The sequence below is a fragment of the Peromyscus californicus genome, unplaced genomic scaffold (assembly GCF_007827085.1).
Source record: "Peromyscus californicus insignis strain IS unplaced genomic scaffold, ASM782708v3 Scaffold_9__1_contigs__length_137607984, whole genome shotgun sequence".
NCBI classification, from domain to species: Eukaryota; Metazoa; Chordata; class Mammalia; order Rodentia; family Cricetidae; genus Peromyscus; species Peromyscus californicus.
The window spans coordinates 137,219,010-137,236,575 of record NW_026294617.1 but is presented as its reverse complement, the minus strand read 5'-3'; positions in this window follow the sequence as shown (position 1 = coordinate 137,236,575).

The window sequence follows — 17,566 nt, the reverse complement described above, 5'->3', positions numbered from 1 at the left end:
CTAACAGCTCTACCTTTAAAATGGTCAACAGACAAGCCTGTATGGGTTCAGCAATGGCCTTTAACAACAGAAAAACTCCAGGCTTTACAAGAGCTGGTGGAAGAACAGTTAAATGCTCATCATATTGAAGAGTCAACCAGCCCTTGGAATTCTCCTGTATTTGTTATTAAAAAGAAATCTGGTAAATGGAGAATGGTAACAGACCTTAGAGCAATTAACAAAGTAATTCAGCCAAAGGGCTCTTTACAATCTGGAATTCCTTTGCCTACTCTGTTACCAAAAGGATGGCCTCTCATAGTTATTGATTTAAAAGACTATTTCTTTTCAATACCCTTACAAGAAAAAGACAGAGAAAGATTTGCTTTCACAGTGCCTACTTAAAATAATTCTCAACCGGTTAAAAGATTTCAATGGAGGGTCCTCCCACAGGGAATGTTGAATAGCCCAACTTTGTGCCAATATTTTGTAAAACAGCCATTAGAAGTGGTACGTAAAAAATTTCCTAAATCTATAATTTATCATTATATGGATGATATTTTATTAGCTGACTCAAATGCAGATACTTTAGAAAGAATGGTTGTAGAAGTAAAGAAAATTTTGCCTTGCTGGGGATTACAAATTGCTTCAGAAAAGGTACAAAGAGGAGATTCTATTAATTATTTAGGATATAAAATAGAACTTCAAAAAATTAGACCTCAAAAGGTGCAAATTAGGAGAGAAAGACTACAGACTCTTAATGACTTTCAAAGATTATTTGGAGACATTTCTCATCTAAGAACTATTGTTGGGGTAAAAAATGATGAACTGAATAATTTGTTTAAAATCTTAGAAAGTGACAAGGACTTAAATAGTCCAAGAGAATTATCACCTGAAGTTGAGAAAGAATTGGCCTTGGTAGAAAACAAAGTACATGAAGGGCACGTAGATCGTATTGATCCAAAGTTGGATTGCATTTTGGTTATTTTACCTTCTAGGCATTCCCCAACAGGAATATTAATGCAAAGGGAAGATATTATATTGGAATGGATATTTTTACCAAATAAACCAAATAAAAAATTAAAAACTTATGTGGAAAAAATCTCTGACTTGATTTGGAAAGGAAAATTGAGACTTCGTCAATTAGCAGGAATAGACCCAGCAGAAATTGTCATACCTTTAACTAAGGAGGACACTGAAAAAATATGGACAGAAAGTGAACCTTGACAAAGAGCTTGCAGTAATTTTTTGGGAGAAATTAACAACAAATATCCCAAAAGCGATAGAATTGATCTTTTAAAGAGAGCTGATTGGATCTTGCCTTGAATTGTATGGGAAAAGCCCATATCTGGAGTTCGTACATTTTATACAGATGCCAACAAACAAGGAAAGGCAGGTTACAAATCATAAAATTTAGGTAAAGTGGTTCAAAGTCCTTATAATTCAGTACAAAAATCAGAATTGTATGCTATTCTGTTGGTATTAATGGATTTTTCAGAACCTCTCAACATAGTAACTGACTCTCAGTATGCTGAAAGAGTAGTATTACATATTGAGACTGCAGAATTTATCCATGATGCTTCAGAATTAACTTCACTATTTATTCAATTACAAGATACAATCAGAAAAAGGAGTCATCCTTTATATATAACTCACATTCGATCCCATACTGGTCTGCCAGGCCCTTTAGCACAAGGCAATGATGAGATTGATAAATTATTGACAGGAAATGTGCTGGAGGCCTCAGAATTTCATAAAAAACATCATGTCAATTGTAAAGGTTTAAAAAAGGATTTTTCCATAACCTGGCAACAAGCCAAAGAAATAGTTAAGAAATGTCCTACTTGTTCCTTCTACAATCAAACACCATTACCAGCAGGATGTAACCCAAAGGGTACTCAGAGGAATGAAATCTGGCAGATGGATGTGTTTCACTTTGCAGAATTTGGAAAATGAAAATATGTACACCACACTATCAATACTTATTCAGGATTTCAGTGGGCAACTGCTTTGAGTTCTGAAAAAGCTGATTCTGTAATCACTCATTTGCTAGAAATTATGGCCATTATGGGTATACCTGCACAAATCAAAACTGAAAATGCTCCATCATATGTCTCTGTTAAAATGAAACAGTTTTTTGCTTATTATAATATAAACCATGTTACAGGTATACCACATAATCCTACAGGCCAAGCAGTTATAGAAAGATCAAACAGAACTCTAAAGGATATGCTAAATAAACAAAAAGCACTAACAAAAAACCCCAGAAATAGACTACATAATGCTCTATTAACTTTGAATTTTCTTAATGCCAATGAAAAAGAAACAACAGCTGCAGAGAGACATTGGATAATAGAAAAAACTACAAAATTAAATCAACCTATATACTTTAAGGATGTGCTGACCTCAGAATGGAAACCAGGATATGTGTTACATTTGGGACGAGGTTTTGCTTTTATTTCTACAGGAGAAGATAAGCTGTGGGTACCATCAAAATTGATAAAGGTTCGATTTGAACAAGAGAGATCTCTTAATTAGAGGAGGTGATAGTTCATCAACTATTATGAACATCCAATTTAAACTAACTTATACCAGTAACACATGCCTTTTCATTTAATCAGATAACTTGTCAAAAAGGAACATCCCAAAAAAACCTTGGGGAAAGGTTTTTGTTTTTGTCTTTTAGGAGAATGAAGGTTAAGGAATTTGAAGAACACTGGACAAATGACAAACTGAAGAAAAGGGACAAATCGTCTATCCTAAGAAACAGAGTGAAATGGCGTATGGGTATGTTATCTAAAAAATTTTATGTCTTCCTAAATGTTTGTTTCTTTTTTTCTTTAAAGATTTAACACTATTGGTCTTCTAATAGTCCCAGTTCAATTAAAATTTAAAGCTGACTTTGGAGTTGGAGAATGGCTCTCTCCTTCTTTAAACTCAAGCATGTTGTTAAAAGGAAAATGCAAACTCCCTCTATCATGCCAGAAGAAAAGAGCCATCTTCTGCTATGGGACAGGAGAAAAGCCAAATTAATTAAGGGACTATTCTATTACTAATCTCAACTCTTTGATTCTATTCTGATTCTTTAAACTTTTCTTAAAGTATAAATTTTATATCAAAATTTACAAGATTAATATATATAGGTACATATACATTTTAAACCTTGTTAAGATATAAATGGTCAATTCTAAAAAGTCGCATATATAGTCTTTGTGTTCGAGTTTCTTTTCAGTTTTTTGCAGGAAATCACGGTCAGGCCTAACATCAACTGAAGTCTCTAGGAAGACGATGGGGCCCCACAACAACAACAATTCCATGTGGACAATAACATCACTAAGCTGACAAACATCATCTACAGACCAGCTTTGAACTACAAAGTGTTCAGAGCAATTTTGAGAGAGCTAGCTGAGATGATCCAGTCTCAAAGACTACTTGAATAAGGATTTGAGATAAACCCTGACTGTTGGCATTATACACAGACTGGATAATGAAGGATATATTTACCTTTCCTAGAATTTGACAATTAACCTAAAATTTTTCTTTCAGGATAAAGATACCTTCGCCCATACCCAGCAGGAAGCAATTTCAAGAATACAACGCCCACATTCCCAAAGAGGTGGTGTGGGGTGGTTGGTTTTTTTGATCTTTTAATGGGTTTTGGCTCTGGGATAATTTTCATTGATTAGGGGGGTTGGTTACAAGTTGTTGTCAAGAGTTAGGAAAAAGGCTAAGCAAAGGAGATTAGATTTAAGGTTCTTGTTTAAAAAAAAAGAGAAAGAAAGAAGAAGAAAAAGACAATTACTAGTTTTAAATACTTTACATTGGATTGGATCATTTTATATTGTATACAAATTATATATTTTGAAATTAATATTGTTAGAAAATGTTATATGTATATTTCTAATTGTACCGTTCATCTAACAATGTAATGCAATTTTCTGATCCTTGAATGTTATTACCAACTATTAGGATATAAAGAAATGAAAGTTAGTAGTTAGACATTATAATAGAACTTGTAGTTATATTAGGTATGTTTTCAAGATTGAGTAGATATATTTTAGATAGACAGGTCATCTTCAAACCCTTCAGAGATCTACAGAATATGGCATTTAAAATGTTGTAATAACTTAGAAAATTTTTCTTTTTTGTTATGACTATGAGACATGTCGGCTCCTGGCAGTACCAATCTACTTCAGAGAAAATATGGGCATTGAAGAAACTACATATGGAGTTAACTTTCATTGTGGCAAAAGTTAGCCACTGGACAACAAAATATCCTCGAGTCAACAGGACAAAATGGACAGACAGGACATAAAACAAAGGACTACTGATTCTTGCCAAAACAGGTGTGGTTATGGCTTTATCAAAAGGCATCTTCTGAGGCCAGGACAATATGGCACCATCCCTGAAGTGGCCTTCCACAGTTCAGAAAAGGTACAGTGCCCTTTTCTTCGAAAGCAGCTGAACAGGCAGTGGGCCGATGGCCTCTGATGTGCAATGGAACAGCAGCTGAAACAGTTATTCTTGAAGAGTAACTAAGCTCACGCCTTTTAATAGTAGACTGGCATTTGATAGAGGGATGTGGAGAAGAATGGGATGCTGAGATGAAGCCATATATACACAGCCAAGAAGAATGGACAGCTGAATTAAAAAACCATCAACAATTTCCAGAATTTAAAATCCTGAATCAGGACATGACACTAGTGGAATTCAGGTGTTTCTGGTACATGGACTACTCTCACCCAATGTGAGGTTGAACTGTTGACCTTGTGTACATCCTACTTCACAAATGAGTCTGTCAGATATGCTAAGCTATAGGCTGAAGATGATGCCCCAGCACTGCGGAGAAACCTCAGGTGACTGTCCAGACAGCTGGCTGTTTCTGTCAACTCACAAATTTTTTGGAATTTGCTTGCATGCACTTCCTGTTTTTATTTTTGTTAGCTAATATTATTTACTTCTTGGGTCTCTGAGGGAGTTGAAGGTTAGTTAGTTATAGTTGAAGATTAATTAGGATAGAAAGTAAATTAGATACATTTTGGACTTACCAAAATAGGATAGATAATGAAATTATTTTCTCTGAATTTGTCAAATACAAGTGGACTAGACATTGTTTAGGTATTTATTACTTGTATATATTGTATATAGTTATTGTACTTTTGTATATAGTTTTTCTTTTGTTAGTTATAACCTTTTTTTCTTTTTATTAAAATAGAAAACGGGAAATATGGTCATATTTTATTAGTATTAAAATGTTATTTGTAGGTTAATAAATAAAGTTGCCTGGGGGTCAGAGCTATTAGCAAGCCATCGGAAAGCAGGGCAGTGGTGGTGTACTCTTGTAATCTCAGCACTTGGTAGGCAGAGCTGGGTAAGTCTCTGTGTGTTCAGGGATACAGCCATTATTGGATACACATGCCTTTAATCTTAATACCAATCATGGAAAACCTGGAGGCCTATACAGACAGGCCGTGAGGAGGCGGTCATGTGGTTGGGTTTACAACCAATGAGAAGGCAGGACAGGAACTCTATATAAAGACTTTAACAGAGGGGTAGCTCTGGTTCGGAGAGGTAGGACCACCGTAGGAGAAAGGGTAAGGTTTTAGCTCTTAGCTCTGACCTCTTGGCTTTCTTCTTTGCATTGGTTCTGTGTTTCTTATTTAATAAGAAGGTTGGATACATCTACAGATCCATATCTGTCAACGTTCACAAAACTTAAGTCCAAGTGGATCAAAGACCTCAACAGAAATGCAGTTACTCTGAACCTGATAGAAGAGAAAGTAGGAAGTAGTCTTGAATGCATTGGCATAGGAGATCACTTCCTAAATATAACACCAGTAGCACAGACACTGAGAGAAACAATTAATAAGTGGGACCTCTTGAAACTGAGAAGCTTTTGCAGGGCAAAGGACACAGTCAACAAGACAAAATGACAGCCTACAGAATGGGAAAAGATCTTCACCAACACCACATCTGACAGAGGGCTGATATCTAGAATATATAAAAAACTCAAGAAATTAGACATCAAAATAACCAACAGTCCAATTAAAAACTGGGCTATAGAGCTAAACAGAGAATTCTCAGCAGAAGAAGCTCAAATGACTGAAAGATGTTTCATGCTTACCATCCTTAATCATCAGGGAAATACAAATCAAAATGATTCTAAGATACCATCTCACACCCGTCAGAATAGCTAAGATCAAAAACACTGAAGACAGCTTATGCTGGAGAGGATTTAGAGCAAGGGGAACACTCCTACATTGTAGGTAGGAATGCAAACTTGTACAACTACTTTGGAAATCAATATGGCACTTTTCTAGAAAATTGGGAATCAATCTCCCCCAAGACACAGCTATACCACTCTTGGGCATATACCCAAGCAATGCTCAAACATACCACAAGGACACATGCTCAACTGTGTTCATAGCAGCATTATTGTAATAGTAAGAACCTGGAAACAACCTAGATGCTCTTCAACTGAAGAATGGATAAATAAAATATGGTACATATACACAATGGAGTACTGCTCAGCAGAGAAAACAATGACATCATGAGGTTTGCAGGCAAATAGATTGAACTAGAAAAAAATCATCCTGAGTGAGGTAACCCAGACTCAGAAAGACAAACATGGTATGTACTCACTCATAAGTGGATATTAGAGGTAAAGCAAAGGATAATCAGACTGCAACTCTCAACTTCAGGGAGGCTACCTAGTAAAGAGGACCCTAAGAAAGACACACTGATCACCCAACAACAGAGAAATGGATGAGATCTACATGAGCAACCTGGACATGGTGGGGATAATGGAGGGCAAGGGTCAGGGGAAAGAGAGCTTAGGGGAGCTGGAGGTCCCAGTTCAATCAGGAACAGAGTGGAAGAACAAGGAAAGAGATACCATTATAAATGAAGACTCCATGGGAAGAAGAAGCAGCATAGTGCTAGAGAGGTCCCCAGAAATCCACAAAGATACCTCCACAATGGACTATTGACAATGGTCGAGAGAAAGCCCAAGCTGACCTACTCTGGTGATCTGATGACCAAACACCCTAACTGTCATGATAGAACTCTTATCCAGTGACGGATGGAAGCAGATGCAGAGATCCATGGCTAAGCCCCAGGTGGAGCTCCAGGAGTACAATTGGTGAGAGAGAGGAGGGATTATATTAGCAAGAGATAGTGAGACCATGATTGGAAAAGGCACAGGGACAAATAGCCAAAGTAGTGGAAACACATGAACTATGAACCAATAGCTGAGGAGCCCCCATGGAACTGGACCAGACCCTCTGGATAAGTGAGACAGTTGATTAGCTTGAACTATTTAGGAGGTCCCCAGGCAGTGGGACTGGGACCTGTCCTTAGTGCATGAGCTGGCTTTCTGGAACCTAGGGTCTATGCTGAGACATTTTGCTCAACCTTGGTGTAGGGAGAAGGGAACTGGATCTGCCTCAACTGAATCTACCAGGTTGAGCTGAATCCCCAGGGGAGACCTTGCCTTGGAGGAGAAAGGAATGGGGGGAGGATTGGGGGGCGGAAGGCTGGGGGTTGGGAGGAGGGAGGACAGGGGAATCCGTGGCTGATATGTAAAATTAAATTAATTATAAAATAAAAAAAATTAAAAAAATAAAAAGGAAAGAAGTTATTTGTAAGAAAAACTCAGAGGAAACCTGGACTAGCAGGGAAAATTTATGAATCCAATAAAAAGTATTTACTCAAATCAAAGCAAACAAAGCTATCTAAGAACCACACATGATATGGAATAAAAGAATGCTCATTAGCATCATTTCCAGTCTTACTCTGATGACTGTTGGAAATGAAAAGATAAATTACTATTGTAAAGACCTTTATAGCCATTTACTAAGTAATCTTCAATTCAAAAAGTAAAATTATAAGCAAATGAAAAAGAAGATAGCAGATTTAGGGCAGTGACACAGAATTTAACCAGGGATAAATTTAATTGTAACAATAAAAATAAATTCAAATTTTAAACGCTCAGGCAAAAGTAGATGTCAGCTCTCAAAAGGAATTCATGACTTTCTAATCATATGAGTCTACAGAATTAGAGAAATAGTTAATTGTTGAAAGAATATCCTATAACTTATAATCTTACCCTGGAGCATTGTTCTTAACTAGCATTATATACTCACCAGTGGTTTGTAGAAATAACAGCAAAATGTGATACAGAAAAAGGGGAAGATAAGGAAAGGAGAAGGGAAGGAAAATCAGGAACTGAAGGAGTGAGAGGTCAGGACAACTGGAAGGGGCACTGTAGTGATAGCAGTTGATGCTCAGGAGCTGGTGATAACTGAAAGACAAAAACAGACTGCCTTGGTCCAAGATCCTGATCAACAACTGATTTTGGACAAGTCATAGACACCCTTCATACACTCAGCTTCCTCTTCTGTGTAACAAAGCCTGAGGTGAGGGATCAAATGACATACTGTCTGTAACTGTTGATGGGCCCTAATGGCTCCCTCTGGGGAGGGGGTGAGAAGGTACAGTGTCAATGACACAGACACTGGGAGTCAGATGAAAGGCAAACAGTAAACTCATTTATTCAATAACAGGGAAGGCCTTATATACCCTCCTCCAAGCACCCAGGCTGTGTCCCAGTCTGGTGACATTGTGTGGTCATCCCTCATTAGCTAGGTATGATCAAGACCTCTAACAGTGCCTGTTGCTAGGTTCTCAGGCAGAATCCACATAATCAGGAACTCTGACAGCTCCTGTTGCCAGGCCTTCAGGAGGCTCTAGGTTGGTTCACAAGGAAGTATGTTATGTGCATGCCTTGGCAACTGGTTTGAGCCAATTTCCTTCTACCCTGTGGGACTATCCTACTACATTTAATGTGATTAAAATATAGTATGATATGTAGCCACTTAGTGTATTCTGGCTGTTAGATTTCCAGTCTTACTATTTGTTCCCTTATAAAAAAGATTAAGACACAAACAAAAAATTTTCTTTTTCTTCAATAAACTGTGAAATCCTTACCGTAGATTTTTTTCTTTGTTAAGCATACTTCTTTTTCTCTGCATGCTTGAATGCATTTTTTTCAGGGAAATCTGATTTTCTGACTTATAGGTATATATGCATCATTTATGTGAGTAGGTGGTAAACTTCTCGAGGAAGGGTCAGTAACACATTAACAATCAGAAAGATTAGATCATGAAGACTGATGCTTGCCTCACAGAGAAGTGTCCAGACCCTGTTTGGGATTATGTAGGTTTGAACCTGTCCAACTTTTTGACAGTGTGACACAACACACACATTTTATTTACAAAAAAACATAAAACATGGCAACATAATCTTATAGTGTTTCAAGTAAGCCTACAATTTGTGTTGGACCTCCATTCATAGCTATATTGGACTACATGAAACCTGCAGCCCACAAATTAAACATGTCTGATAAGGGAGTATTCTGAGAAGACAGAGCAGTCTAGCCATCCACCTGGATACTTACAAAAGTAGAAGAATTTAGGTCTTGATAAATGAGAACAAAAGATTTAAGTGAGAAGAGTCCCTGGTGAAAGTGTTAATATCATAGACAATAAAATAGTTGAACTCTATAGCACTTCTTTCAGCTCAATTATTTTCAGAAGTGGGTATTCACCTGAACTAGTGGAATCTTCTTGAGCCTGTATTGGGCAATTGTCCACTAGAGCTCTTTTCACTTTAGTAGCTCTCTTTCTTGTGATCCAGCACTTTTTGCTGATCACACTGCTTCTATTTCTTTTTCTTTCTTCCTTTCTTCCTTTCTTCCTTCCTTCCTTCCTTCTTTCCTTCCTTCCTTCCTTCCTTCCTTCCTTTCTTTCTTTCTTTCTTTCTTTCCTTCCTTCTTGTGTGTGTGTGTGTGTGTGTGTGTGTGTGTGTTTATAATTCTGGTATCTCCTAAATTTTTTTAATTTTATTTTTAAGATTATAATATAATTACATCATTTCTCCTTTACCCTTTTCCTTCCAAACCCTCCCATATACTCCTTGCTATTTTTCAAATTTGTGGCTTCATTTTTTTCATTAATTGCTGCTACATGCATATATGTATATACATATGTATTTCTAAATATAAATTATTGGCATTGAAGTCTGTGGATTGTATGGGTTCTTTCACACTCCTGAGTATCTCTAGATTGTTCTCCCTGGAGTAGCTAAGATTTTAACTGATGTATCACTCACATACACTAGGAGTGTGGAAAGCAACTACATACTGAGATCCGTATTTCCAACAGCTCCTAAATACCATGCTGAAGGGCTATACTTAAGAGTTCTTAGGTTCAGGTGTGTGGCTCCGGAAGGTGATCTACCTGCTGACCTCAGGCTCAGGGTTATCAATACCTGGTGTTATTCCAAGTTGGTGAGAACAAGTCTTGGCCACTAACATCAGGATTCTGAACTTCACTGCCTGTGCTGAGACTCATATTCTTCCCTTTTCAGAATTTTGGTATCATGCCCTCCTTCTCTCCATTACTGAATTCCTGGGCTGTTTATCACCCCCAAACAGCCAGGTGATAAACAGCTGTCTTCTTGTCTTGTCATTGGTCCTCATTCGCAGAACCACAGAGTAGTTCTGTTTTAAAATATAAGATGCTTCTCAATGTCCTTCAAGTCTTACAGAGTAAGAAAACAGTATTTTTTTGTTGCTGATTCATCCACTAGAAGAATCACAGTTTCACTAAAACCTGTAACTGGATTTAAGGCTCTTTAGCACTGAGCTGGTCCTGAGGGTAGGACTGATAGCCCTTTTCTAGAGGGTTTCCTGGTGTACCTTTGGATGAAGTCCTATGTTTCTCCCCCAAATGGGAATCCATAAAGCTATGACTGTGTTCAGTCTGGCTTATTTTTGATGCTTTGCTTATCTTTCTTCAGCACTTTTCACCTGTTCTATGCTATCTATATTAATCGACTTGTTGCTGCAACAAAATACCCAGTAAACCCAATTTATGAAATAAACAGTTCATTTTTGGCTTAAAGTTCCAGGGGATATAGTTAATTGTGACAGGTAAGGCATAGCAGCTATAGTAGAGGAGGTGCTTAGTCACATTGAATCCACAATCAGGAAGCAGAGCATGATGAATGCTTGTGCTCAGCTCTTTTCTTTTTGTTCAGGGATTCCAGCCCATAGAATTAATGTGACCCACAATGGGCAGGAAGGTCTACCCACTTCAACTAATCTAATCTAGATAACCACAACAAGTCATGCAAAAAGGCCAATCTCCCAGGTGTTTCTAGATCCTTATCAAGTTGACAAGTAAGATTAACAGTCTCGCTAAGTTGTCACTTTGTATGCATTCTGTAGAACAGATGAGTAATGAACTTGTAGGATCCTTATGCCCAGCTTCTTGAAGAGCTGAAATACAGACCTATGCTACTAGGTCAGTTTGTTTGAGCTATTTACATTCATTTTGAAAGGTTGGTGTTTGTAACACATCATAGGAATGGGTTTAAAGCAATTTGAATACCAGATTCTCAATATCCTACAATTTCTCCTTGGTTTCCTCTCTATGTTTCTGCTTTATCTTCATGAGTTTACTAGGCCTATCATGTTATTTTCCATGTTGTCAAATACACACACATGTGGTGTGTGTGTGTGTGTGTGTGTGTGTGTGTGTGTGTGTGTGTGTGTGCTGTTTTTGAAAGAGCATGTAGGGTTTTCTAACCATAAGTGTTTTCTTTTTGACCTGGTATCAGTCGAATTTTCTAGCATTAGTTCCTTCAACAAATACTGTATTTATTTCATGTCATTCATGTACCAAGCTTATGTTATCAATAACAGATAAACAACAAACAAAAAAGTTGTCCCTTTCTTCTTGAAGAGTAATTTAATGTCCTTTGAGACAGTCTTACAAACAACAACTCTGAGTGATTTTTTTAATGAAAAGCAAAGCTATTTTTTAAAAAAAATATCTTTTAAATAGTTCCAACAATGAAATACCATCAAATAACTTTATTATTTAATCTTAGAAATAACTTGTTTTGAATAACCTTATTAGTCTTAGGAAGATGTTTTATTCCTAATGAATAGTTCAGAAAAAAATCATGAAAATATTTTCTGTTAAAGCTTAATTTTCTCCTCTGAAGAATGTTCTTTATGCTTCTATGGAGCTTAAGAAGATGGCAAGATTTAGAACTGAATAGGTCCAAGCAAGCTTTGTCATTCACAAGTTGCTTAGGTTTTCTGACCCTTAGTTACCTTATTTTTATTAGAAAATAAAAATGGTAGATACCTCTGTAGCTCAAGAGAATTAAGCAGTCATTCAGATATAAATCCTTCTGCAAAACCAATAAGGGGGAACTTGGTAAATGGTTAATGTCATTATTTATGGCACTATAGATACTTAGTCACATATTATGTATTCTCTCCATGATCTCCCCTGTCTTCATCATTTCTAGACCCTACCATGATTTATTGTATTCTTTATTTTTTTGTTCTTATATTGTATTTTGGCATGTATTTATGTATGTATGTATGTATGTATGTATGTATGTATGTTCATTCCCTCCTATAATGTACATATTTGTGCTTGGCCAACAGGTAATTCCTGTAATTGTTTCTAGAATAGTAAATAATGTGGCATAGATCCTAAATAAACACTCCTAGACAACAGATCTTACCTGTAGCTGAGTCCAGGCTCTGTGATAACTACATTTCTCCATGCAGCTGTTTCCCCCAAATATTCAGCATCTGTGGTTTGGCAATAAATGCTATACCATGATATTGGTTGTGATATATCTTAAATGATATATCACAAATGTGAGTTTTAGTTATTTCCCTACTATAAACAGTATAAAACTATTCCTTGATCCCAGAAACAATCTATAAGAGACTGTAGGAATATTGTTTTCAGCTATAGAGTTACAGTCAAAGGAAAAAGTAGGTATGACTTAATATTATAATCAGGAAGTACATGGTGAAGTCAAGAATCCCAAGAAGTTATGACCTAGATCTGGCTCTGTGAGTAAATAGATAGATTTTAGGGAGCTTGTTCTACACTAATCTAGTCATCAGACACATTAAACAAAGGAACCAAGTCCAATAGAAATGAAGAGAGTCTACTCCACAGAGTTGTTGTGGGGTTAGTTGAGTATAATGAATGAAGAATGTGTAGAACAAGGTCTGGTACACTGAAATCAGAAAGATTATCTCCTCTTCAGATTGTTGTGAAAGTGACCAAGAGAGCATCCAGTCATAGGGTTAGGACAATTCCTGCAGCCACTGTCAGCAAGGATGATAGTTTCTGAATCTTCAGAAGAAGCCTGCCTTTGTCAGGGGTCCTCACCTCCATCAGTGGGAGGCAGGTGTTGAACAGTGCTGGCTCTGGCAAGATACCCAGAGGATACAGTGCATCTCTCTCCAAAACACCCATAACTTCACTACCATTCAATCCTTTGTATGTACCAGAAATCATGTCATAGTGCCCTTTATAACTGCACACACTCCCTTATCTGTCTCATTCTTTAGTCTCTAATTCTGTAAGAATCTAGACATCGTCTTTTTGTTTTTATTTTCCTCACTTGAGAATCATAAAGAAAAACCCCTTCCATTTTTGGTTTTTATTTTCTTTAGCTATATCCTGAAAATATTACATCTTTAAAGTTTTTTGAAATTAGTGATTGTTTCTTTTCTGAACCCCTTATATTATGGGGACTGGCCATTTTTTCCCTGACATTTTTTTTTCTCTTTTAGGAAAACATTCAGTTCCAATCTCAGTGTCTCAGACTTTTTATTCTCTCTCTCTCTCTCTCTCTCTCTCTCTCTCTCATCTCTCTCTCTCTCTCTCTCTCTCTCTCTCTCTCTCTCTTCTCTCTCTCTTCTTTCCTCCCTCCCTCCCTCCCTCCCTCCCTCCCTCCCAATCTTAGGGTTTCTATTGCTATGAAAAGACAAAATGACCACAGCAACTCTTATAAAGTAAAGGTATTCAATTGGTGTGGCTTTCATTTTCAGAGGTTTAGTCCATTATCATCATGGTGTGACATGGTGGCGTGCAGGTAGACATGGTGCTGGAGAAGCAGCCAAGTGTCCTACATCTTGACTTGCAGGCAACAGGAAGTGGTCTGTCTCACTAGGAGTATCTTGAGCATAGGAGTCCTTAAAGTTTACCTCCACAGTGACACACTTCATCTAACAAGGCCACACCCACTCTAACAAAGCCACACCTCCTAATAGTGCCACTCCCTTTGGGGACCATTTTCTTTCAAACCACCTCTCTCTCTCTCTCTCTCTGTGTGTGTGTGTGTGTGTGTGTGTGTGTGTGTATGTGTGTGTGTGTGTGTGTGTGTGTGTGTGTGTGTGAGAGTGTGTGAGAGAGAGAGAGAGAGAGAGAGAGAGAGAGAGAGAGAGATTACTGATGTCCATGTGACAGTACCAATGGAATTCTAGAGACACTCAGAATTCATTTAAATAACTGCATATCCTCCATTGTGATAACTTGACTTTCTCTTTTCTACTCTTCGTTGGCCATGCATTTCTGTGTCCTTGCCTTGATCTTATCATTTTTCCCTACTACAAACCCTATGAGATTCAGACATTCTATCTTGCAATTACTACTTTCTTTCTTGGACCTATTATTAGTCCTCCTCTCATTTGGCTTATTATACCTTTTGACATAATTGAACACATTTTTAAAAAATGTGTTGGCTCCATAACTCTTACTTTGATTTTTTTCTGCTTATAAATGTCTGCTCTTCTTTGTGAACTGCTATCCATATCCCTGGCTTGCTCCACTACTGTTTTTACATGTGTTGGGGAGTCAGGGATGATGGGGGAGGGATTGTGCTCAGCTTTCAAAACTTTTAGTTTATTTTTGTCCTGCCTCATTTTGTGTCATGGATTTAAATATCATTTGTGTGATGTAGAAACTTAGCCAATCTATTTAATTTTGCTGAGCTTCAAACTTTCCTTCAAAATAAAGGCAGAGTATATGAGCAGGACTTTGTAGAGACCCAACATAATAAAATACTTGGAGCAGGAAAGCTATTATTCAAGGGTAGTTTGGACTTATAAATCAATTGTAGGATTTAATGAGCAGCTAACATTTTTATCTGTACTCAGACTTGGTGACTAAGTAGTATGACAGTGGTTTTATTTGAAGTGAAATTTAAATTAATTAGAATATTTTGGGTGTTATCAGAAACCAAATATTCTAGGAGAATGTGTTTTATTTCAATGTAGACTTTAGCCAATGCTTTATTACTCTTTAAGAGAATACCTAGGCATCACTGTCTCATCTTTATACCATAAGTGTAGGAATGAAAGAGCTTAGTTCATAGTAGGCACCCCATAAGTGTTAATTTCTTTGTGGCTGCTTTCAGAGATTATTTCCCATCAACATTGAATTTTAATAGATTTTGTATTATTTAGAGGATGTGTCTAGATTATTCCTGCCTTAGTCAACATTCTATTACTGTGAAGATACACCATGACCACAGCAACTCTTATAAAAGAAAACATTTAATTGGTGCCGGCTTACAGTTTCAGAGGTTTAGTCCATTATTATCATGATGGGAGGGAAGTATGGTGGCACACAGGCAGACTTGGTGCTGAAGAGGTAGCTGAGAATTCTACATCTGGATCTACAGGTAGCAGGGAGAGAGAGAGAGAGAGAGAGAGAGAGAGAGAGAGAGAGAGAGAGAGAGAGAGCAACTGGACCTGGCTTGGGCTTCTGAAACCCCAAAGCCCACCCTCAGCGACATACTTCCTCCAACAAGGCCATACCTATGCCAAAATGCCACGCCCACTCTGTCAAAGCCACACCTCTATTCTCTCTCAAGTAACACCACTCCCTAATGACCAAGCATTCATTCATATTGGAGCCTATGGGAGCCATTCCTATTCCAACCACTACACTTCCTGTCAGGCCACTATAAAAAAAATATGGTGTTTCATTCCTTAGTTAAATTGTGGAATACTGGAGTCATACTGCAATAGGATTTTAGAAGATGGATTCTCTCTGACATCTGTTTGTATTTTCTATATTATAATGTAGTATAAGAGATTTTTGTCAAGATTGTTTATAAGGAGACAGTTATCAGTTACTAATTACCTCTTCCTTCCTTTATCCCCATTCTTCCTTCCTTCCTTCCTTCCTTCCTTCCTCTCTCTCTCTCTCTCTCTCTCTCTCTCTCTCTCTCTCTCTCTCTGTCTCTGTCTCTCTCTTTTTGGTTTTTATTTTATATATGGTCTTCCTTTATAGGCTAGCTGCCCTTAAATTCACTATGTATGCCAGGTTGGACTTGAATTTGTGATCCATCTGCTTCAGTTTCCTAAGTGTTACGATTACAGGTTTATGCTCAGCCATCAAATAACCTCTTGAACATCAGAAGTTTTATTGTCTTTTCCCCATTGGCTAAGGTGAGTCATCAGATACTCAAAATAGAAAAAAAAAAAGACCCTTCCTATCAGCAGATGTTATTTTAAATATAACTGCTCATTATCAGGCAGAGTTACACTAAGTCAACTGAAAATTTCCTCCTTAAAACAGATTCATTTGTTTCTAAAAATGTCATGGTTCTCTCAGTCTCTCAAGTAGGTAGCTTTTTCTTAAAAAGAAGTTTCTTTAATTAATTTATTCTGAATTTATGTGTTAATTCCCTTTGGTGACTTCTATAAATGCTGTTCCTTTAGAGGACCCTAATATACTATCATATAAACTTTCTCTAATGACATAAGCCTTTAATAGTTAATTTAACCTTTGAGACATTATTTGATGGGAGGCCTCAGTCAGTTATACATAGGTTTTCTAATTGAAAAATAAAAAATAATCATTGATTACATTAAATTGAATAAAATATAGTATGGAAATATGAAATAAGAAAGTTAAAGTTGATGAACTTGAGAATTCTTTAGCAACTACACACACACACACACACACACACACACACACACACACACACACACACTAATTACTATGTGGTCCTGGATGACATTCCTAGGTTTAAAAAAAATGTTTGCTTTGACAGTAAGTATACCTTCTCTTCCTTGACTGAGCAATGCTATATACAAATGAAGTATATAGGACTTTGTTTCTTAAATGTTAAAGAATAATGTGAACTATATAGGTAGATAGCTTACTAAAAACAACTTTTATTATAGAAAAGGAAGTTTTGAAAGTCTACATTCCTTTCTCATTTGATTACTAAATGCTTTAAATAATGCAATTATTTTCAGTTTATATCTGTCTCACAGAAAAGGTATTATCATATAAATAAGTACTTAAGTTTTAATAGGAACTACTTGTTCAACTCAGTGATTTCTGAAAAGCACTGCAAAATTGTGTACATCTCCAACTTAAAACCATGATAGACAGCAAGCTAAAATAGGCAGAATTTGTTTGTAGATTGGGGGCTAGTTGGCCTTCTTGGTTTTGTAATTAGAAACATGTCTTGCTAGAAACATGTTGATGATTTTATTTAATTTTTAATTAAAAATTACTTTTGTTTATTACACATGGACATGCAGGTGCCATGGTGTGTGTGTGTAGAGGTCAAAGTAAAAATTTCAGTAAGTTCTGTCCTTTCACTATGTGGATCCCAGAGATTGAACTCAGGTTTCCAGGCCTGGCAACAATAACTTTACCCATGGAGCCATTTTTTGCTGATC